This window comes from Puma concolor, chromosome B1, assembly GCF_028749965.1.
Source record: "Puma concolor isolate L17-30 chromosome B1, mPumCon1.1.hap2, whole genome shotgun sequence".
In the NCBI taxonomy this organism is placed as follows: domain Eukaryota; kingdom Metazoa; phylum Chordata; class Mammalia; order Carnivora; family Felidae; genus Puma; species Puma concolor.
The window spans coordinates 156,385,566-156,409,736 of NC_141670.1; the positions used below are offsets into that span (position 1 = coordinate 156,385,566).

The following is a 24,171-nucleotide window of genomic DNA, read 5'->3' on the forward strand; positions in this document are numbered from 1 at the left end:
TTTCAACGTTTATTTATTTTTGGGACAGAGAGAGACAGAGCATGAAGGGGGGAGGGGCAGAGAGAGAGGGAGTCACAGAATCCGAAGCAGGCTCCAGGCTCTGAGCCATCAGCCCAGAGCCTGACGCGGGGCTCGAACTCACGGACCGCGAGATCGTGACCTGGCTGAAGTCGGACGCTTAACCGACTGCGCCACCCAGGTGCCCCCTGTTAGAATAATTCTTACTGAGGATGATTCATGAAAAAAAAAATGTTTCAGAAAGAGCTCAGGCTGTTCAGGAAGTAGGTTCATGCCATGTTGACACTTCTAATTCCAGGAATTTATAGAACTGGTTTCTTTATTGGGTAGAAGGATACCAAATCCAAAGCACATGCCTTTTAACCTTACATGCCCCAATTATTCTCAGAGCTTTCAACACTGGTTTTCAGAATAAAAAGATGATTCAACTGTCTATTTTTCTGTTTTCCTGCTCTAGTCCAGCAGATGCCAAAGTGTGGTTCAGGACTCTTAGTAATTTCTGAGACTTTTTCAGGGAGTGGATAAGATCAAAACTAATGATAGTAACAATACATAATAATACTAAGACATTTGTCATTTCAATGTGTTGACATTACAGTGATAATGGAAAAGCAAAAGTGGGTGCAATTGGTGGGATCTCAGCACAAATCAAAACAATGACTCAAAACTGTATGAGTGATATGAGTAGTCATACCTTCTTCAATACCATGCACTAGTGATGAAAGATAATGCAAATTGTAACTAAGAATGTCCTTGAAGAAGGAGTAAATATACTTATTTTATTAAATCCCAACCCTTGAGTACACATTTTTTAACTTTCTGTACAATGATATGAGAAGTATCCACAAAACTTCCTGCTATATAATAAAGTACAATGGTTGTCTCACAGGAAACTAGTATGAAAATATGTGTGCTTATGTGTCTGAGCCAAAAGCAAGCCATTTTTTCATGAAACACATTGTTTTTTGAAAGGATGACTGACACACAAACTATGTCTATTTAGGCTTGGGTTTTTGGCAGACATTTTCTTGAAAATGAGTAAAATGAAGCTGCCACGTCAAGGAAAAGAACTGATGGGTATGTTGCCAAGACTTCAAGCAAAAGTTGAATCTGGAAAATGTCTACCCACTCCCATTAGCTTAAATGTTCCCAATAGATAAAGAATTTCCTGAATAATAGAGAGGTAATATTAATTGTAGTATTCATGGAATATTAATAGTGACATTTTGATATTTGATTTATACAACGAAATGTGCCAACATTTGGAAGATTTTCATTAATTCAGTGACTATATATTTTGCAAGTGACCAAAATATGATGTCACAAATAATCCACTTGGAAATGAGGCAATAAAAATGCAAACTAGACAATGGACTCTAAGGTAACAATGTACAAAAGTTCATTGATATTTTTTAACATTCTTTCTCTTTTTTAAGTTTATTTATTTGAGAGACACAGAGACAGTGCCAGTGGGGAAGGGGCAGAAAGAGGGAGAGAGAGAATCCTAAGCAGGCTCCCCACTATCAGTGGAGAGTCCGATGTGAGGCTTAAACTCATGAACCCCGAAATCGTGACCTGAGCTGAAACCAAGAGTCAGAGGCTTAACCAACTGAACCACCCAGGTGTCTTGCGTTGCTGTTTAACATTCTGTATAGCAATTGACCTTAAAGAAATTACCACATGTTGACTTCTGAGGTAGAATCAAAGAAGAGTATTCCAAAATACCTGAAAAGAACATATTGAAATATGTTTTCCCTTTCCAACTACATATCTGTATAAGGCCAGATTTTCTTCATGTTCTGCAACCAAAATAACATATTGCAGCAGGTTGAATTGAGACAGAAAAAAATTTTCTTTTATCTTGTGTACCAGACATTAAAGAGATTTGCAAAAAATATTTTAAAAAATTTAAACATTTATTTATTTTTGAGAGACAGAGGAAGACAGAGCATGAGCAGGGGAGGAGCAGAGAGAGAGGGAGACACAGAACCTGAAGCAGGCTCCAGGCTCCAAGCTGTCAGCACAGAGTCTGATGTGGGGCTTGAACACACGAATTGCGAGCTCATGACCTGAGCTGAAGTTGGACACCCAACTGACTGAGCCACCCAGGCACTCCATATTTGCAGAAATATTTTTAAATGATTTTATCAGTAATTTTTTTATTTTGAAAATTGCAATTACTTTATTTAAAGTATAATTTTATGCTATCATAATGGACTTACTATTATCCATAGTTTAAAATTTGGTTCTAATTTCCAACACAATAAATAATGGTGGACATAACTCATGTAAATAAAAGCTTTGTGAGGTACTCAAAGTTAAGATTATAAAAGGGTCCTTAAAGCAAAAGTTTTGAGTATCATTGCTCCAAAGACTTTCTGTCTCTTCTGGATTCTTTTTTCTTTTTTTTTTTTTTTCTTTTTTTTCCTTTTAATTGATGAAGATAGAGAGATAAAAAATAACATTTATTTCCTAAGAACACTGTTGTGCACAAACCCAATTCTAGTCAACTCTTGTTTAATTCTAATTTTAAGAACATTAATAAAACCTACACCATAAAATTATCTGTTATAAGCCTTGCTCTGATGGTAGAAAAATCAATTTGTTAAGGTTTATGTAAAGTACAGGCCAAAGTAAAGGGGCAGTGATATGATTATGATTCTTCTGGTGTGTCTTTTCCACGAAGTATTATGTGAAATTAGACGAGTAACACTGTGGATTTCTTCTCTGGATGAGATTATCCTCCCATTTCCATCTCCTTATCTATTCTGAGCTGCTTTCAAATTGTTAAAGTAATGGGTTGCATAGCTAATGTATTTATTCTGAAAGAAAAGAAATTGTTTTTGACATACATTAAGAAAAATAGTACTGATAATTTCATAGGATTAAACTTAGTTTTTGTTCCTCTAGTTTGGTCACAGTGATTTTTCAATCTGTTTGGTTTTCTGTTTTGTTTTGCCTTTTGGGGACACAGTGCTTGTTTTGTTGTCTTTTTTGTTTTCTTTCTTTCTTTTTTTTTTAATTCTCAGTTTCTTTGTGTTCTGATTCAAAGTTGAAGGATTTTATTGAGGAATTTACTGTTCCCGGATAACTTGCTGTAGAAAAATGACATAACTTAAGTTCCCCAATTTCAGGCTTATTATATTCACTATACCCCTCACCTTATGACTCCCTCTGCTGTAAAGGTGAAAGACAAAAGAGCTTTAAAAGACACTAGGAAAAACTAACTTAGGAAAAATGGATAAAGTGAATTTAAAAATATGACATTCCAAGATGTAAAATCCAAGAGCAAGCAGCATATCCTTTGACAAGTTGAAAGGCTAAATGTGGCTGGTAGGTGTTTTATACTTTGGAATCTTCAGCTGTGGTGCTCTGGGAAAAGATCCTTAAGGAACAAAGTGATTGGATGTGTATAGTCAGAATAACAGTAAAGGATTTTTTTCATCCTATGACTCAAACTTCTAAATTATATTAGAAATTCCTATTTGCAAGTATGCTGCAGATATGTTCTCTTCTGTTGTTTTTTTTTTTTTTTTTTTATTCAGCATCTCCTAGAGTGCCTGACACATTGTGGACCTGAAATGTATGTTTGTTGAATAATAACCCAGACTTAGTTCCATGTAGGTTTTTTTCAATAAATTTCAAGATGCAAAAAAACAAAAAAATAAACAAACAAACAAAAACGCACCCAATGTTCAAACTGTTTACTTTTCTCCCAAGAAATCATTGCCAGTCCAACACTAACTCTGAAAACATCCCCAGTATCTTCTTTTTTATGCTCTAATTACAGCTATTTGATGGCAAATTAAATACACGTGTGATCTGGAAATATAATAGCAATAAACTTTGGCTGCTATACTCAGACATGTGAGTGTTTAAGTAATAAAAGGTTAATACTAGACCAGAAGGAGCCAGGAACTCTTCTTAGCTTAGTATACAAGAGTCAAATGACAGCATGTGGCAGAGTACAACTCAGAAGAAAATGTATGCCAAAGATTCACAGAAAAAAATGTCCAAAGCCCAGGCGTGTGATAAAAGTTGCCTAGAGAAAGGAAAGGGGGACATATTTCCTCAAAAATCTTTTGAAATTCTGCCTTTTAAATCTTCTGTGGGGCTCTTGGCTGTCAAAATGGCAAAGTATACACAACATAGAGGCAAAACGATGGAAGAGTTGTATTTTATACTTACAACTTGGTGTGCCGTAATAGAAGCTTTGGGTAAAGAGTGACTTCACAGCAGTGTAGGATAAACATTGCTTGCTGTGAGGTTCTCACATTTCCAAGGTTGGCGGGCGGTGAGTATTGATATAATAGTGCAATGCTATAGACATGATGTGCAAGATTAGAACGACTCATTCGACATTCTCATTCAACAACAAACTATGAAGGTACAGTTCTGAGACTTGCAACTTTATTTTTTTAAAATAAGAAAACCAATATTATATAGTTGATCCTGCCAGTGAGGTTAGGAACTTTGATCAATTTGCTTAGCTCACAGTGAAGAGAAGATGTATTCCAGAAGGCCAGCAAATGCAATCTGAGAATAGCCTATGCCTAGTAGTGGTAGACATGGAAGAATTTTGAGTACAGGAATAAAGAAATATCAGGAAGTGCTGAAAGGAAAACCTGGAATCTCAGAAGATAAAAATAAATTTAGCCTAAAACTCTAGGGCTAAGTTGTCTAGGTTAAAAAAATGTAGGAAAATAAAATTCAAAAATCATCTGAATTACTTCCACTAATGCCTATAAAGAATACTTCAAGCTAACAAATATAGTCCACTTCAAAATTTCTACACAATTCTAACTTTGAAATTCTCCTTTTTTGAAGGTTTCTGAGGTCTCAAGACTGTTGTTTATCACCTTGTACTTTTAGTGACATATTTCATTTCCTTCATCTAGCTTTATTTTGCTTAGCCTACATAATCAGAGACAATATCTATCTCACATTTTATGAGTTCTCAAAGTTTACTTCATGTTGTAATTGATAATATGATTTAAATGGTTATAGTTTATTTTAACTTTTACAAATGAATACTGGAAAGAAAAATCAACCCAATTATAAATCACTAGTTTCTCCTAATGGTATACTTGACTGTGGGACTTTATTCGTATTCGTAAACCTAATATTACCTAAATAATTGTTTATCTTAGGCTACCTATCATATTTAATACAATCTAAAATATCTCAATGCATGTCAGGCAACACCTTATTTAAAAAAATATTTATCCATATAACATATGCTAGTTTCTACATCCAATCTTCAAACTTTAGCATGTACTAGTAAATACTAATGACAATTACAGATACTACTATTATCATAATAAAGAAAGAAAGACTGGTATTGGTGGAATAGCTTTTACTGGACTTAGTTTCATACAGATAACAAGTGTAATCTCTGGACAAAGAATAAAAGGCACTTCAGAGTGATCAAAATCAGACAGAAACTGGAAAGAATTCAACTACTGAAAGAAAGAAACCGTACTGGATTAAATCCATGTTTATACAGATTTTCTCCTGAAGGGGATCGCTACATCTGAAGGTCAAAGAGTAGCTAAAACTTCTGAAAAAAAGCCCACAGAATTATTAGGTTGCAGTGTCATAAGACAAAGTTGGGGGCTGCCAGATTGTGGGGATTTAAAGGAAAAAAAAAACTGAAAAAGAAGGGCATACAGTAGGAAACACTAGGGAAACCCCAAACCTTATATGTAAAATGTCCAGAAACTGCATTTATGAAAGAGATTTGGAGGAGCCCAACAGAAAGCAACATGTTGCTAACAGCATAAGAGAGAGAGAAATCAGTGCATTCTGAATGTTCCATAAACACATTGGGTTTTCCATTGAAGTCTAAGACTGACCATTCCTGTTTCTCAGGTCTATGGAATTAATTCTGGGATTAAAGGCAAAATAAATATAGATCACCTAAGGAAGCTTACAACAAAGACTTCAGGATTATAAATTAGTCATCCAGGTACTTACCTATCATCTAAGGTAGAGTATTATTCAAAGGAATAATAAGAACTAATGTCTGTAAAATAAATCATCCAGGGGTGCCTGGGTGGCTCAGTCAGTCAAGCATCCATTCTTGACTTTGGTTCAGGTGGTGATCTCCCAGTTCCTGAGTTCAAGCCCTGTTCAGTGCAGAGCTTACTTAGGATTTTGTCTCCTTTTCTCTGCCCCTCCCCCACTTGCTCTATATCTCTCTTGAGACAAATAAAAATAAAACTTAAAGTAAATAGATGCATTAATAAATAAATTACAATAAAATTAATAAACATAAACAGAAATATTGAGCCCATAGTCAAGAGAAGCAGCAAACAAAAACATAAATTTAGATAAAACAGAGATTAGATTAATAAGAACTTCAAAACAGCTAATGTAAAATGTTCAAAGAATTAAAGGAAAATCTGGTCATGATAATGAGACTAATGGAAAACTTCACAGATAAATGGAAACCATAAAAGAAACAAATAGAAATCCCAGAGCCATAAGTATAATATGTGAATTTAAAAATTCAGTCTTCAGAGAATATTAAAGTATGCAAAGAAAGAGAGAGACAGGACAGAGACAGAGAACCCAAACATAATAGAAGGGAATTAATCTAATGTACAAAACAGTGATAAACAAAATTGAAAAAATTTCAAAAAACATATATATATAATATAAATATAATGTATATATTACAATATAAATATACATATATACAATATAAATACATATATACAATATATACATATTATACATATATACATATTATACAATATATACATATACAAATATGTATATGTATATATCTGTATATATGGCATATATACGTATATAATAGTGTATCCAGAAGGAGAGGGGAGAGAAGAAAAATTAAAAATAATTTTTGTAGAAATATTGAAAGAATTTATAACTTATAGTTCTAAGAAGCTCAGAGAACTCTAAGCTTTATAAATATGAAAAATCCCACATCTAGTCCCATCACAAAGTACAGAAAAACCAAATATGAGAAAAATCTTGAAAAATACTAACAACAACAACAATAAAATAGATTTTATAAAAAGAGCATTGATAATAGTGCTGGTTAAATTCTGATCATAGAATGTGAAGGAAAGAAGATAATGAATGGTATGATATCTTTAATTTCTTAAAAGAAAAAATATCTATCAACCTATAAGTATCTATCTGGCTTAAATATATTTCAAATACAGATTTAAAAATTGAGATATCGGGGCACCTGTGTGGCTCAGTTGGTTGAGCGCCCAATTTTAGCTCAGATCATGATCCCACAGTCTGTGAGTTCAAGCCCTGCATTGGGCTCTGTGCTGACAGCTCAGAGCCTCCTTCAGATTCTGTGTCTCCCTCTCTCTCCATCTCTCTCTTTCTCTCTCAAAAGTAAATAAAACACTAAAAAAAATAAAAACTGAGATATTATCGGATAAACAGGTGCTGAGAGAATCTATTCTCAGAAGGCCTAAACTACAAAAAATGCTAAATGAAGTTCTTAGACTTAAGGGAAATGATGTAAAATAGAATCATAGCTCTACAAGAAGGAATGAAAAACTTAAGAAATAGAAAATACGTGGACAAATATATAAAGTATATAAAAGACTATCTTAATTTTTATTCCCTGTACTTCAAAAAAGTATCTAATAATTTAAAATTCTAACATCCTAATATAGGGTTTGCCATATTGGTGTGTGTGTGTGTCTGTGTGTGTGCATGTGTGTGTATGTAAATGGTATTACAAAAGTTGGAGATATTGCATGAGTCTTGTATTTTACATTCATTATACATTAGCTCTGGTCAAACTGTAATAAATTATGAATATGTATTATAATCCCTAAAATACCACTAACTACAAAAATCAGAATTAAAAGGCAATAGAGGGAATAAAATGGACTAAAAATAATATTTGATTACCACATAAAAGGCAGTAAGTGAGGAACAGAAAGCAGGACAAATAACAAAGAAGTATAGACTAGTAGAGCTAAATGCAACCACAAAAATAATTACAATAAATTTAAATGAATTGAACAAAAGGCAGTTTGTCAGACTGAATTAAAAAAGGAACAATTGTCTCTAAGAGCTTCCAGCTCTTGGTTTCAGCTCAGGTCATGATCTCTCCATTCATGGGTTCAAGCCCTGTGTTGGTCTCTGCACGAGTATTCTGGAGCCTGCTTGGGATTCTCTCCCTCTCCCTCTCTCTGTGCCCCTCCCCTGATCACATACTCTCTCTGTTTCTCTCTCAAAATAAATAAATAAACTTCAAAAAGAAAATGAAAGCTAGAGTGCTTGGAGTTTAGAATGAGGAATACTATTAGGGAAAAAGAAGGACATTAATGTGAATAAAGGGTCAGTTAACAGAACAAAACTACGCTAAGTAAGTCTCATCTAGTAACAGAAATTTGACATATATGAAGCAAAATGTAAACAATCTATGGTGATAAAAATTAAATAAAAGTAATGTTTGCACATGTAGGTGGGTATTGACTGGAAAATGCATGAGGAATATTTCTACACTAATGGGAGTATTCTGTATTTAATTTGGGAGGTTTGTATAAAATTATCAAAATGTATTATACTGTATATTTAAGATTTATCTATTTCATCACATGTAAATCTTACCTCAGTGGAAAAAAAAATCAAAGGAACTAATGCATGTCAGGCACAGTTGCACACAAGAGACAAGATTTCATAGGGGCGCCTGGGTGGCACAGTCGGTTAAGCGTCCGACTTCAGCCAGGTCACGATCTCGCGGTCCGTGAGTTCGAGCCCCGCGTCAGGCTCTGGGCTGATGGCTCAGAGCCTGGAGCCTGTTTCCGATTCTGTGTCTCCCTCTCTCTCTGCCCCTCCCCCGTTCATGCTCTGTCTCTCTCTGTCCCAAAAATAAATAAACGTTGAAAAAAAAAAAGAGACAAGATTTCATTTATTATCTCTATGCATATTATGAGGTAGATATTATTTTTTTAATATGATGGAACTTATTTTAAGAGAGATTAAATGATTCATTCAAGGTCATAGAATTAGTTAGTGGCAGAATCAATATTCAAACGCAGTTTGGTATTCATTCCACTGTACCATACTCTAATTAAAAGACCTTACATAACATAAGCATTACAATGTCTCTTATAAAATCATAGGTGTTTAATTTTGAGTTATGCTTTTCTGTTTTTTGTTCTTCATTAGTGATCATTTTGCTATAAATCACCCAGTTGCTACATGCTCAAAAGTTTGAGTCTTCAGCAAGGTCACAGCCAAGAGGATCTTTCTTTGTTAGGCGTAGAAAATGTAAGATAGTGAGTGGTCACTGGTATGCGGAACATTTCAAGAATTACTGAGTCCTACCAAATATCATGCTAATTTAACAGAAATTAATCATAGGAGCAAGATAAGCCTTACACAGGAAATACATTCCAACATTACTTTTACACCAATATGTTGACAAAATTGTCCTCTTGTGAAGCCTCAGGGTATTTTTTCTTCCTTTTTTTCTGTATTTCTTTTTGTTTTAAATGACAAAAATTCCTTTTTTCAAAGGACAATATATTTTTAAATGTGATTTATAATTATAATGTAAACTGAGTGAATTGAAATTCTTGCCTTGTTTGAGATTCACCTTTTTCCTGGGAGTCAACTAAAAATTAATTGGTATGATTAAGCCTTATTTCTGAATACTAACACTCCCAGAGGGAACTTTCTACAGCCTTGAATAGTAAGCATTGGTAGTCCTGGATTTAGCAAATTTAAAAAATGTAATAAAATACACAGCAGTTAAATTATACAGAACTATCCTTATTGACTCAGAAAGTTCTTGAGAATCTTCTAGTGTGTCAGGGTCAATCAGCATTGTGAACATTGTGATTATCATTGTCTATCATAGACTAATAAACTAGTCATTTGACCTTTAAATTGGTTTGAATTCTTTTTTTTTTTTTAATTTTTTTTTTCAACGTTTATTTATTTTTTTGGGACAGAGAGAGACAGAGCATGAACGGGGGAGGGGCAGAGAGAGAGGGAGACACAGAATGGGAAACAGGCTCCAGGCTCTGAGCCATCAGCCCAGAGCCTGACGCGGGGCTCGAACTCACGGACCGCGAGATCGTGACCTGGCTGAAGTCGGACGCTTAACCGACTGCGCCACCCAGGCGCCCCTGGTTTGAATTCTACACAAAGAAACTCTGTTTATAGAAGCCCTACATTTGAATTCAACTGATAATATTCTTGCTTTGCATTTATTATCACTTTGTACTTAGTTTACCTTATAGTGTTTTAATTTATATTTTCTGAATTTGTTAACATTATTTTTTACCTCTATCCCTAATTTAGTATTCATTCAATCACTTACTCATTTACTCTCAGATGATGCCATTATTTTTATTTGAAACAAACATAAAAATTGGAGATCTCCCTCTTCAGGCCAAACACCAAATCAGTCATGAGCCAGTAAGTGCCCATATATTCTATCTACTCCAAATGCAATGACAATCACCCCTAGGTATGACTGGGATCCTAAGAGCAAATTTAAGGACACTGCTCCTAAAATTTTGAGATTCCTACTTTATCATTGCTTTGCCTGCACATCTGGATCATAGCTTGAAGATAAATCATGCTTTACATCGCTCATTTTATTTAGTTTTTTAAAGTATTTTTTAAGTGTTTATTTTTGAGAGAGAGAGAGAGAGTAGGAGTGAGTGGGGGAGGGGCAGAGAGAGATGGGGACAGAGGATTTTAAGCAGGCTCTGCACTGACAGCAGAGAGCTGGGGCAGGGTGGGGTGGGGGGGAAGGGGGGCGGCGTTGACCTCACAAACCATGAGATCATGACCTAAGCTGAAACCAAGAGTCATACACTCAACTGACTGAGCCACCCAGGTGCTCCTGCATCTTCCATTTTAAAACTGATACTCTCCCTTGATCTCATATCTTTCTACAGACACTGTCCTTTCTTTCTCATGTCACTGTTATGAACTGAATGTGCCTCCTGTACCCCAAAATTCATATGCTGAAATCTAGGCTTCCCAAACAAAATCTTCAAAAGAGTTTTTAATACTCGTTGTTTCTACTTGCTGTTCTTCAATTCTCTCTTGAGCTCTCTCCAGTCATTACTTGCCACTGCTTGTTCCCAGAACATTGGGGTTGTCAAGGTGACCAATAACCTTCTCCATATTAAGTCCCACAATAGAACCTCAGTGTTCATTTTACCAGGCCTCTTAACACCACTTGGTGTTTTAAAATATTTCCTCATTTGTCTGGAAGACCAGTCTTTCACAGTTCTCCTCCCTTGTTTCTTCTCTTCTGTGTTGTGCTCAGCTGTATCTGTGTGACGTAGGTACTCAGTAAATACTTTTTGAATGAATGCATACATGAATACTTCTGTTTTAAAGGCACTCCTTCTCTTCAGCCAAAAGTAATCATAAAGTAGATCCAAATATGAGCATTAAATAATGAATGCCAATTATTTGTCTCTTCTAACAACATAATGTGAAATGTTCCTATAAAAATCCTAAATGTCATACAATTTTTTGTATGTTAAATCAAAATATTTCTAACACTTTAATTTTAGTATTGTCTTTCTGATCAGAGTATCAACATTGCTTAGCATTTGTGTTAATTTTAATGTATTCATCTACATTGCATCCATAGATATCACAAATATATATTTATCTCCACATATAAGATTTTCTGAGTGAATCACGTTTGTCAATAGCTTCTCAAATTAAATGATGAGGATAGAAACTTTCTGTCTTAAGATCACTTCAAAAATTAAATTTTCTATTTAAAAATAATAACAACAAGTGAAAATAAAACTGTGCTTAGTGTCCAAGAATTATTAATTTATTTAACCTGATCCCTAAGGTCACAGCAGGGTCTCTCTAAGAACAAGTAAAACAGAAAAAAATATGACATTACTACATAATTTGGCATGCATATTTATATTTTTCTTGGTTAGAAATAGTTCACTATAACTGAGGAGATTATTCTAACAAATGGAGGTATTACCATCTCAGAGTCATGAGATGAAAAGGAGATATCCTTATTTTGTTTTCTAAGAACAGACATACTTGAAGTACGCTCAAGTAGTATAATTATATTAGCTAGGACTGGTTCACTGTTTTACCTAGCAAACTTGAATCTCTTTTAGATGGAAAAAAATTATCATATAATGATTATCAGACAGATGTAGTTTAATAAATATTTGAGAATAAAAGCACTGCACAATTTTAATGGATCTCTAATTGTAATTCCCAAGTTTCTTTCCTTCCTCAACTAATTGGGTAATGACATTGCTAGAATTAATCCAAGGTCATCAGCTTGCACACAGTACAGATGGTTTCTCCACTTTACGGGTATATAGGGGATTCGAGATTACTGTTGCCTGCTGCTTTTCAAACTAATTTTTATTCTTAAAAATTCACATTTTCACTGCAGCTGAACAGCTAAGCCATATGTTGCTTTGTGAATACTTTAAAATATCTGGTGCATGTAATTATTACACTAAAACTAGCATGCATTAATACTTTTCAATTTTGTTGCGAGGAAAGGACAGTTACAGTACTATGCCTTGTGTGTTTTTTATTTTTCAGTTTTTGTTTTGTTTTGTTTTCCTCTAAGCACCAAGTTTTAGTTTAAATTATGGTCCTAGTGAGAATTTTAACCTAAAATACATTGGTTGGTTGATCTGTCTCCTTGTATGCAATCTATCCCAGCATAGTTCTGAACTTACCTAATGCTATTTGAGATACTATGTTAATCCATCCAGCTGCAAGAAAGTTTGGCTTTGAATTATCTTTCCAACTTCCCCTCTGGTAACCACGGTAAATAGGAATGACGTATGTCTGTGCTTTTGTCAGAATTCTGATATGCCATTGGTATGTTTGACAATTGGGGAATCTGAGAAACCTAATTTTTATGTAGTGCCAGGAGCGAAATATCTTAAAAATAGTTTTAGCAATAATACTTATTACTTGTTAATATTTAGCAGTCATCAACGTATTTACGTATGAAATATCTTCTTTATACAAAACAAAACTGGGGAATCAAAAGGTAGATTTATCATTTTACATATGAAAAAACTCAAACAATGATCTTGAGTGACTTACTTATGGTCATACAGCCAGTAAGTGACAAAACAAGGTTAGGACTTGCTGCTACATTGGTTGGTCTTCCTAGAGCCTATTTCGCCCCAGTGGGTTATCCCCGTGTCCTGTTTTTGGTTTGTTTGTTTTTTCATTTTCATTTTTCCCCATTTACAGGTTAGTAACTAGCTATTCAAAGGCAGTAGGCAATGATGAGGGGGCTTGGGCCAAGCTGAGGGAAAAGTACAGGCTAAGTGTAACCCCTCTCCTGCCCCCACAAGGTGGGATATGTGTAATATTACTCAAACACTCCTGGCTGCCCGAGAACAAAGGAAAGGGGTTTAAGTTCTTGCCATACTGATATGGGAAATTCAGGCAAATGAAAAATTAAATTCCCTTATTGCCTACAGCCCTTGAAACAGGCAGAGTGACCTCCCTCTAGATGCTCAGCTGCCAGGATGATGACACTTTGCTAGGGACAAAAGGGAATCTTGGCATAACATTATCCTGACCTCTCCCTGCTCTCAGGATCCTGTGAGTCTACTTTAACATATAGAAATTCCTTTGGACACTTCCTTAGCTCAACTCCCCCAAGATATATGCTGGCAATCATACTCCAAGTTTATGGCCCCCTGATACACATCTGAAGGGTCTCATGACTGAGGTTTTACTAACCGGTAATAAATGGCATTTTCCTAACAGCAGCCAGCTCCTCAAGGTCCTGGAAACCTTGCTTCCAAAGTACCTTAGAGACTTATGCTGTCCCTAACCCCTCCCAACCTGAGGGTATATAATCAGTTACCTTAGGAGTCACAGCTCCAATGCATCTCTTTCTGCCCACAAGTCCTGTTCCCGTGCTTTAATAAAATAACCTTTTTGCATCAAAGACATCTTCAGGAATTCTTTCTTGGCTGTCACCTCCAGGTCACCCCACCATCACCCCAAACCCCCATCAGGCAAGATAAACCTTTTCTCCAGAAAAACAGAACCACTAAGTTACATATATATGAAGAAATTATTATAGGGAATTATTGGCTTGTGATTATAAATGCAGGCAAGTCCCAAATCCTAGAAGGTGGATCAGCAAGCTGGACATCCTGGAGACCCAATTGTTTAGTTTCAGTCTGAGTCCAAAGCATGAGAACCAGGAGAGCTGATTATATAGTTTCTGACCAAAGGCCACCAGACTTGAGATCCAGAAAGAACCTATGTTTCAGTTTGGGTCTGCAGATGGCTAAAAGCCAAGGTTCCAGTTTAAAGTCAGGCATGAGAAATTCTCTTTCTTGGAGAAAGATAATTCTTTTTGTTCTATTCAGCACTCCAACTGATTGGGTGAGGCCCACCCACATTAGGGAAGGCAAGCTGCTTTACTCAGTCGGCTGATTTAAATGTTAACCTCATCTACAAACACCCTGATAGAAACACACAGAATAATGTTCGACCAAATGTCTGGGTATTCTATGGCCCAGTCAACTTGATACATAAAAGCAACCGTCACAAAGTGAAGTAGGTTCCTGCTATAATTATACTCTCTCCCAGACACTTTCCTAATTCATATAAGCTTTCTCAAAATTAATCTCCATAAGTCATTTTGTAAGTAAATAGAATAAATCTTCACATAAACAAAAACTGTACATACACACACACACACACACACACACACACACACCGAACAGACATCAACATAGTGAAGCAAAAAACATAAATCTAAAAGTTTATTTCAGAAGTATCTATAAAGTATCTGAAAAGTATCACAGAAATAGCTGATCCTCCTCAATCCATGTGGAATACATCATAGGACTTGAGTGGAAACAAAGTGTGACCTGAATTAGACCCTGAAAGATAGGCTGTAATCAGTTAAATTAAGTAGACAAAGAAAGCATAGGAAATAGTCTGAGTAATGTGAAAAGGAACAAATTTGGTTAACTTTTGAAGAATTTGCTGGAGACTACCAATGGTCAAATAAGAGAGATGAATTAGCAGGGTTATGAATATTATCAAACTCCTCAAATAGGCAGGATTTTATCCAGAAAAAACATGGTATCAACTGATGATTTTGAGCCAAAAGGTAATATGATGAAAGTAGTTGAGTTTCTGAAAACTTTCCTTGAAGTGATGAATGAAATGGATTCAAAATAAAAGCGTAGAGATAAAAAGGAAAATAAACGAAAACTCCTAATTCTTGGCACAAATTTAAGAATGTATATACCAGGGTAGCTGTGGAAGGATAAGAAAGAAAGTAAACATTAGTAAGTAAAACTAAAAATAAATGTTTGAATACGTAATTAAGGAAAATTGATAAATCAAGATTCTAAGACAATATAGATTAGGGAGCGAATGATGCTATTGCTAACTGACATTGAGAACCAGGGACTGAGGCTTTGGCAACACTATCATTTAAGGATATAGGAGAACAAACAGCAAACAATGAAGGGAGAAAAAAATCATAAGAAATAGAGGATCAAGTTGTAAATCTTACCTGGAGATGTAAAGAGAAGAATGTGTCAAAAAGAGCAAATGTTCAAGGAAAAAAATATATAGTTACACACACATAGAAAACAAGGTGGTCTGGGGTTCCAAAAGGGAAATGATTGGTGGAACTGTTTATAGCCCTTCTACCTGATGAACATTCTGTACACTAATCAATTGCAGAGGAAAACACTGTCGCTAAGTTCTAATTGCTAACTTTCACTACTTAATCTCTCTGTGGAGATAAGAATTAGTTATGGAGTGTTTATATAGATGACAGTCATCTTGCTTGCCACAAACTCATTTGCATGGAAAAGCACACATCACTTAGACCCCTGTCAAAATAATTAGCTAAGCTTGAGATAAGGCCTTTTAGATTTTAGAATGTTCCAAGCATTAAGTCTTTTTTTTTAATGAAAGCAAATCAACACATTTTACAAAAATAGTAAGCATTGTATGTAATTCTACACTTCTTCATCATGTTACTTTTTCTTTGTTTTTTCTTATCTCTTTAATAAGGTATCTAATTTGGTAAAATCAAACATTAGCAGCTGGTAATCACTGAGATAATGAGAAATGGAATTCTTCTCACTGGTATCCCTCTCATTCTATGTTAGGCATTATGAAATTGAAATAAAATCCATTCCAATTAAAAGAGCTCTGTTCTCTTACTCTAGAGCTTGAAAAACAGTAGTACTGAATTCAGGTCAATCATAATTTAATCACTATGCATCCATCATCTAACACCAGGTTCACAAGAATATATTCTTTTCTCTTCCTCCATGGAGTAAAAGCCCAAGGCTGAAGTATGCTTGAAAGCAGTTTATTACTAAGGGCATTTTCTACTTGGCTTCTCCTCATGATCCTGGAAAAGGACACCCAGAATCAGGGCTTATATTTCTGGGAGATGTGATGTGGTTTGTTGATTCCTGCAATAAGTCTGTTTGAGAAATATTTAGTCTGATTTTTCTGTGAATTTGCTGGCCTCTATTGAAATTCTGAAAAACGTGAAGTTGATATTAGTTCCTTTCATTAGGTACCATTTTGATGAACACATTTAATGGAAAAATAATCATTTTGGGGAAATTACCTCCCCCAACTTCCATGTCTTCAGGCTATTTTAAAAGTTGAACAAACTTTTTCAGTATTTATTTTCCCAAGTTCTATGGATATGAAGATGACTGAGAAGCAATTCCTGTCCTTAAATGTGATCCACAGAGGCTAAAGCATTTACAGTTAATTAAAAGGAAAGAAAAAAAAAAAAACTATTTGAAGTTCACTTTACACACAAGTTGCTTGCCTTTCTTACTTACTTTGCATAGGCAAAAACAGTCCTGAGCACACAGATATCACATTCTTCTAATTCAAGGTGTCCTAACTTTGTCACTATTGACATTTTAAGCTAGATAATCCCTTGTTGTGGGGCTGCCCTGTGCATTGTGGGATATTTAGTGGCGTCCTCAGTCTCTGCTCACTAGATGTTAGCAGTGCATCCCAAGGCATGACAATGAATAGTGTGTCGAGACATTGCCATGTTGTCCCCACTTGAGAACCAGTGCTCTACTTGTGGAGAAGGATACCAACACTTTTTAAAGGGTAATTAGAGGAAAGAGAGTCCACACAGGGGACTCAAACAGAGCAGGCAAGAAATAGAATGAGAGGGATGCATAGTGGCTCAGTTAGTTAAGCATCCAATTCTTGGTTTCTGCTCAGGTCATGATCTCATGGTTGGTGGGTTTGAGTCCCCCCCCCCCCCACCTCAGGCTTCACACACTGACAGCATGCTTAGAATTCTCTCTCTCTCCCTTTCTCTGTGCCCCCCTCCTTGTGTTCTCTCTCTTTCTCTATCTCAATAAATAAACAAACTTTAAAAAAAGAAAGAAACAGAAGGAGAGAGAGAAGAAAGTCTGAGAAGCCAAGAAAGGGAAGGACTTCAAGAAGGAACCAGGTCAGTGGTGTTACATGCTGTGTCCAGTAATAAAGATGAAGTCCAAGAATAGAGTTTCCACAGAGCATTTCAGGAGTGATTTTCATATATTGACCTTTACTGCACAGTATCCATTTCTATCCCAGCTGTTGTTAAGTGGTTCTGTGTATCTGTGTCACCTAGATATCTCTACTTCCAGAGATTCAAATATATATGTATATATACATGTATGCATATATATATAATTTATTATATAATTTATGTATTATATAAATAATTGTATAATATATAAGTTATATTTTATTATGTTATTTTCTATGTTATTTTCTCCTTGTTTTTAGCAGTGTGGGATAGTATAAAGAATACTGAACTCGACTGTTCTGGTCAGAGTTCCTAGTTCCCAATTTGACACTAAATAAATATGTTTACTGAGCAAAGGCCCTTAAACTCTCAGCCTCAGTTTAATCACCTGTAAAATTAGATTGGACAGTCTCTCCAACACTAATCTTCTACAAACAATCTGATAAAAGAGCCACAGTACACAGATCCCTGATGGCAATATTAGCTGATCCATTCTAATCAGATACAAATATTATGAAAATAGAGAAGTAAACTACATATTAAAGAGCAGATCATACTCTATAATGTGATGCAACATGCACACAATAACTGTATAATACTTCAAATTATGTTTCAGACACAGCTGAAAAAAAAAAAAAACCAAATAAAATAGTATACAATATGCTCTATGACCAAATAGAAAGAAAAATTATCATAGCAACATTCTGAGTGATTGTACATTTCCATATTCTAAAAAATGGAGCCTCACATATTTGCTTATATTATGGATTTTTCTCCCTGCACGTGGGATCACTCCACACAGCTAGTTTGGAATTTTGCTTTCAATGTACATTTACTGTAGTTACTTTATTATTGTAGAAGTTGTCACTTTTTTTTTAGTGTTTATTTTTGAGAGAGAGAGAGCACAAACTGCGGAGGTGTCTAGAGAAGAGAATAGAGGACCCGAAGCAGTCTCTGCGGTTACAGCAGCAAGCCCGATGTGGGGCTTGAACTCACAAATTGTGAGATCATGACTTGAGCCAAAGGCAATGCTCAACCGACTAAGCCACCCACAGGCACCTAAGCACTAATAACACAACTGCTGAAAACAGTCAAGGAGCGGGAAGTTGCTGTGCCTTCCACTGACAATACCCCTGTCTCACAGACACAGTGGGGAGGCATATAGGTGACCAAAGCTGCAGTGGGTGAGTTTGTACATGTGAATGAGCATCCGTCACAACCAAGCTTCAGTCTGGACACAGGGGAATGGATGTAGGAATGCCTGTGTCAGACATCTGCACACTTTCAAACTTGGTTTCAAACAGCCAAGGACCTCAGGAAGAAGGCTACGGCTTCACTGTCACCTTCCAGGACTCACACAAATGCATCTTATTAATGGAACCTCATTCAGATCCCATAAAAGACACCAATTAGCTTTTAAACATCCCCCCAAAGAAGGAGAACAGAATTGAATTTAAGAGAATCTAAAGAATACTCCATGATATATTTCTGAAGTTTCCTCTACGAACGGGGTGAAAAGAGCAAAGGTATTCTTTTTGAGTTAGTAATCTTTGTTTTTGCTTATGATGTCACATCAGCAAAGAGTTTGGGCTGTCTTAAATGATTATGAAATATCGATGTGGTTGATGTAATTATTAAGTAATTAATCATAAAAATAGTTGGTGTGAACTGAAGAAGGATAATTAAATGTTCAAACTCCAGATTAAGATTACTGAACTAAAACCATAGCTGCACCATTTTGCTAATTATGGAACTGTGCACAAGTTATTTAAATTTCCTATTCCTCAGAGATCTCCCCAACATAAAGTGAGAGGAATAACATTGCCCACTTCATGTTATTATGAGGATTAAATGAGAAAATCTGTGGAAGGCATCTAACTCAATAATTGACTTGGTATAAACAACCTAATGACAATGATAATTAAGTTAAACTCTTTGCATTTATCATATTTATCAATGCCATCCTGAAATAATTTTTGATATTATTATAATACCTGTCCATTCATATATATCTAATCTGTTTAAGGAAATGCTATGTATCAAATACTATGTGTTATATGTGAATGTGTGTATATTTTTTCTTAGAATATCTTGTGGTTGGAATGAAAATCCCTTTGGAAACTTCCACTTGAATTTACCTCCCCCAACTCCCAGTATAAAATCAGTTTCTCCTCATTGTCCTGGGGCAGCTCTTCCTGCCCACGTGTCCTGTGCCTGTCCTTTAATAAAATCACCTTATGTAACAACAACAAAAAAAAAAGAAAAAAAAAAGAAATGATGGTGGTCATCTCTACATTTACATAGCTTCATTCTTTGATACTTTATTTGAACTTCTTTTTTGTTTTGTTTTTTTACTTTGTATAATTTATTTTTTACAATTTACATCCAAGTTGGTTAGCACATGGTGCAATAATAATTGCAGGAGTAGATTCCTTAAGCCCCTTACCCATTTACCCATCCCCCTGCTCACAACCCCTCCTCCAGCAACCCTCTGTTTGTTCTCTATATTTAAGAGTCTCTTATGGTTTGTCCCCCTCCATGTTTTTATATTATTTTTGCTTCCCTTCCCTTATGTTCATCTGTTTTGTATCTTAAAGTCCTCATATGAGTGAAGTCATATGATATTTGTCTTTCTCTAATTTTGCTTAGCATAATACCCTCTAGGTCCATCCACATAGTTGTGAATGGCAAGATTGATTGCTGAGTAATACTCCGTTGTGTGTGTGTATGTGTGTGTGTATATATATATATATATATATATATATATATATATATATACCACTTCTTTATCCATTCATCCATCAATGGACATTTGGGTTCTTTCCATACTTTGGCTATTGTTGATAGCGCTGCTATGAACATTGGGGTGCATGTGTCCCTTTGAAACAGCACACCTGTATCCCTTGGATAAATACCTAGTAGTGCAATTGCTGGGTCACAGGGTAGTTCTATTTTTAATTTTTTGAAGAACCTCCATACTCTTTTGCAGAGTGGCTACACCAGTTTACATTCCCACCAGCAGTGCAAAAAAGATGCTCTTTCTCTGCATCCTTGCCAACATCTGTTGTTGCCCGCGTTGTTAATGTTAGCCATTTTGACAGGTGTAAGGTGGTATCTCATTGTGGTTTTGATTTGTATTTCCCAGATGATGAGTGATATTGAGCATTTTTTCATGTGTCTGTTGGCCATCTGGATGTCTTCTTTGGAGAAGTGTCCATTCATGTCTTTTGCCTATTTCTTCACTGGATTATTTGTTTTTTGGGTGGTGAGTTTGGTAAGTTCTCTGTAGATTTTGGATGTTAACCCTTTATTTGATATGTCATCTGCAAATATTTTCTCCCATTCCATCGGTTGCCTTTTAGTTTTGCTGATTGTTTCCTTTGCTGCGCAAAACCTTTTTATTTTGATGAGGTCCCAATAGTTCATTTTTGCTTTTGTTTCCCTTGCCTCTGAAGATGTGTTGAGTAAGAAGTTGCTGTGGCCAAGGTCAAAGAGGTTTTTGCCTGCTTTCTCCTCAAGGATTTTGATGGCTTCCTGTCTTACGTTTGGGTCTCTCATCCATTTTGAGTTTATTTTTGTGTATGGTGTAAGAACATGGACTTTATTTGAATTTCTAAAACATTATTTAAACTATTTAATGACTGCCTAAGAGGGGTAATATTCCCCAGATTACTCATCCCTAATATGATTATGACATAATGGCAAGTTCCTAGGATGGTTTTAACAATGTAGTAGGTTCTAAATAAAAATGTTTTCCTTAATTTACACAGCTCCACAAGGGCTTAGACAATGCTGTCCTCACTTTAGAATTAAAAACAGGCAGTGGGGCACCTGGGTGGCTCCGTCAGTTGAGTGTCCAATTCTTAATTTTGGCTCAGGTCGTGATCTAACAGTTCTTGAGACTGAGCCCTGTGTTGGGCTCTGCACTAACTGTGCAGAGCCTATTTGGGATTCTCTCTCTCCTCCCTTCCCCTGCTCATGCTCTAGCTCTCAAAATAAATAAATAAACATTAAAATAAAGAAATAAATAAAACAGTCAATGAATGATGTGATATGATAGAAACAGCATGAGTTTGAAAATAGACTTTTTGATTGATTTCAAAATGCCTACAATTCCCTCTCTTCCCTATACGCATAATCCTTTGCAATGTGACTATGTGTCTTCCCCTTTCAAGAGGTGGAGAAACGTTCTTCATTTGGGTTGGGCCATATGACTTGTTTTACTCAATGGGACATTAGAGAATGTAATGTAGAGTCTTAAACGGTATTTGAGTACTTGAAGTTTGCCACCACTTATATTGAAAACCCTCCACTATCTGAACAAGCTAGGAAAAGCTTCCTAAATGATAAAAAAATATATATGGTGTAAGGTCCCAAGTCTTCCTTGCCAGGCACTCTGTCTGTTCCAACTATGAGAGTGAGGCCTAGATTATTCAGTCTCTTCCTAACCAAACTGATCTATATTGGAATAACTGCATGGACAAAACAGAGAATTATGAGAAAAAATTAAGATGTATTATTTTTAGTCATGTGCTTTGGCATTCATTTGCTGAACAGAAAAAAAATGTAACCGAAAGGGCTATTATAGTTTTACCATTTAATAAAGGTGTTTCAAGTTGGACAGGTTATTTTTCCCCTTGAAACTCAATTACCTTACTTGAAAGTGAGATAATAACTTCTGTCTATATGTGGTTGTGGTGAGAATCAAAAGAGATAACACATTTGAAACACTTAGCACAATGGCTAGTACATGTTAGGGACTCAGTCACATTCCTTGACTTTCCTTTCCTCGCCCAACAGTTTCATTCATTGAGTCTATTTGCGGCCACAATGTATATTTGTGTAGCCTAAGGAAACACTGGGAACTACGGTCCATGCTCCATTTCCCAAACTATGTACACAGATTAAGGGTCTTCTCTGCCTAAAAAAAGGGGTACTTTTCCGTAGTTCACATAGAGGTAATACAGGCCTAACTACGGTCTGGATTGTATGCTTAACAAATTTCGGTTGAACTAAATTGAATTAAATTATTCAATATACAAAAGTTAAGTTTTAAAAAACAAATTAGCAAGAGTTATCTTGGCAGATTTCAGTCTTAAAAAATAGAGTCATCCAAAACCCATCTTCTTCCTTCTTTGATCTCTGGTTAATTTTCCATCTATTTCATTTCAGTCCTCATATACATGGCTACATTCTGGGAATTATCATCACTTGTCATTTTTCCGCCTCAGAAAACTTAAAATATAATACATAGTACTTTGATTATAACTGTAATCTTCTGCTATTTTGACTTCCCTAATTGTACTACATTTGGGCTTCATCTCTTTCGATTCCACCGTTTTCTCCAACAGCCTCCTGCAACACTCAGTTTTCTACCCAGCCCAGATTGTATTGTAAATTATCTAAACTACTTGCTCATAAATACCCTCAATTCCCTTCCTTTTACCTCATCTGCATTACAAAGAAAGCTCTAATGCTGGATGAAGACCAAGGCTCCTTTTTGGCTCTTACACCTTTGTTGCCAAGCTATGCTACAGAAAAGAAAACAGCATAAACATACCGATGTTTTACACATTAATATTCTCCAGTCAGAGCTGGACTTTAAGCACTGCTCAGAAATCCTCGTCCATTTTCCTCTGCCCTTCCTTGAAGTAACTCTTTCAAATCTTCATCACAATTCTCAATCCCTAACTCATACCCACTCATCCATTTATTCACTCATTCATTCAAAAGTCTACATCAAGTTCCCAGCATGAAATACACATTTGATAGGACTTGGAGGTAAAACAGTGCCCAAAATAGGAATGATCTCTGTTGTCAAGAAAGTTGTATTTTAGTCAGGAAATGAGAGAATAAACCAATAAACAAAATAATTATAGTTTTTTGGTTTATGGAAGACATAAATAGAAAGGATACTCTGAGAATTAAAATTTGGGTGGTGAAGGAGATAGGTTAGAGTAGAAGCTTACGGAAGACTTATTTGCATTAGAATTCCAAAGGTAAGACTATGAAGAGAAGACTCAAGAAGGGCTATGAGAAGATGTCCAGACAAATAGCACATTATGGGCAAAACCTTTGAGTTTGTAAAAATACAGTTTTTTAGAATCTGTCGGAAATTCAGTGTATCCAGATCTTGGAAAAACTCATGTATAGAGTTTAATCATGACATAGGAAGTAATGCAAATGATTCATAGATCAGGCAAAAGGAAGGAAGGAAGGAAGGAAGGAAGGAAGGAAGGAAGGAAGGAAGGAAGGAAGGAAGGAAGGAAGTGGGGAGGAAGGAGGGAGAGGGCAAGGGCAAGAGAGAAGGAAAGAGAAAAAAAGCAACTTGAAACACACTCCAGCAAATTAAAGCAATAGCACTACAGAAAGCACACCACACAAAAAGGTGCTAAGCCCAAACTACACTGCAGGATTATGCCAGTGAAGAACTTCTGTCACTGCTTCTGCTTCTGGGATCAGAAACCTCTTTTGGCATCAGTGATCCTGGGCACTGGGTGCCTGATTCTCTCTCATCACTGGCCCTAAAAGCCTGCACTGCCATCCTAAACTGAACATGAACTCTGTGCAACACCTGTTTCTTCATGATGATCTCTTTCGAATTAAAGTTCGCTGTA

At 35.7% G+C, this 24,171-nt stretch overlaps 1 long non-coding RNA gene across 1 annotated transcript in view; it reads right to left on the reverse strand.

The window, feature by feature from the left end:
- LOC147581970 (uncharacterized) overlaps positions 1–24,171 on the reverse strand; it is a 254,555-nt gene that overhangs the window by 221,984 nt on the left and 8,400 nt on the right. The window lies entirely within an intron of this gene.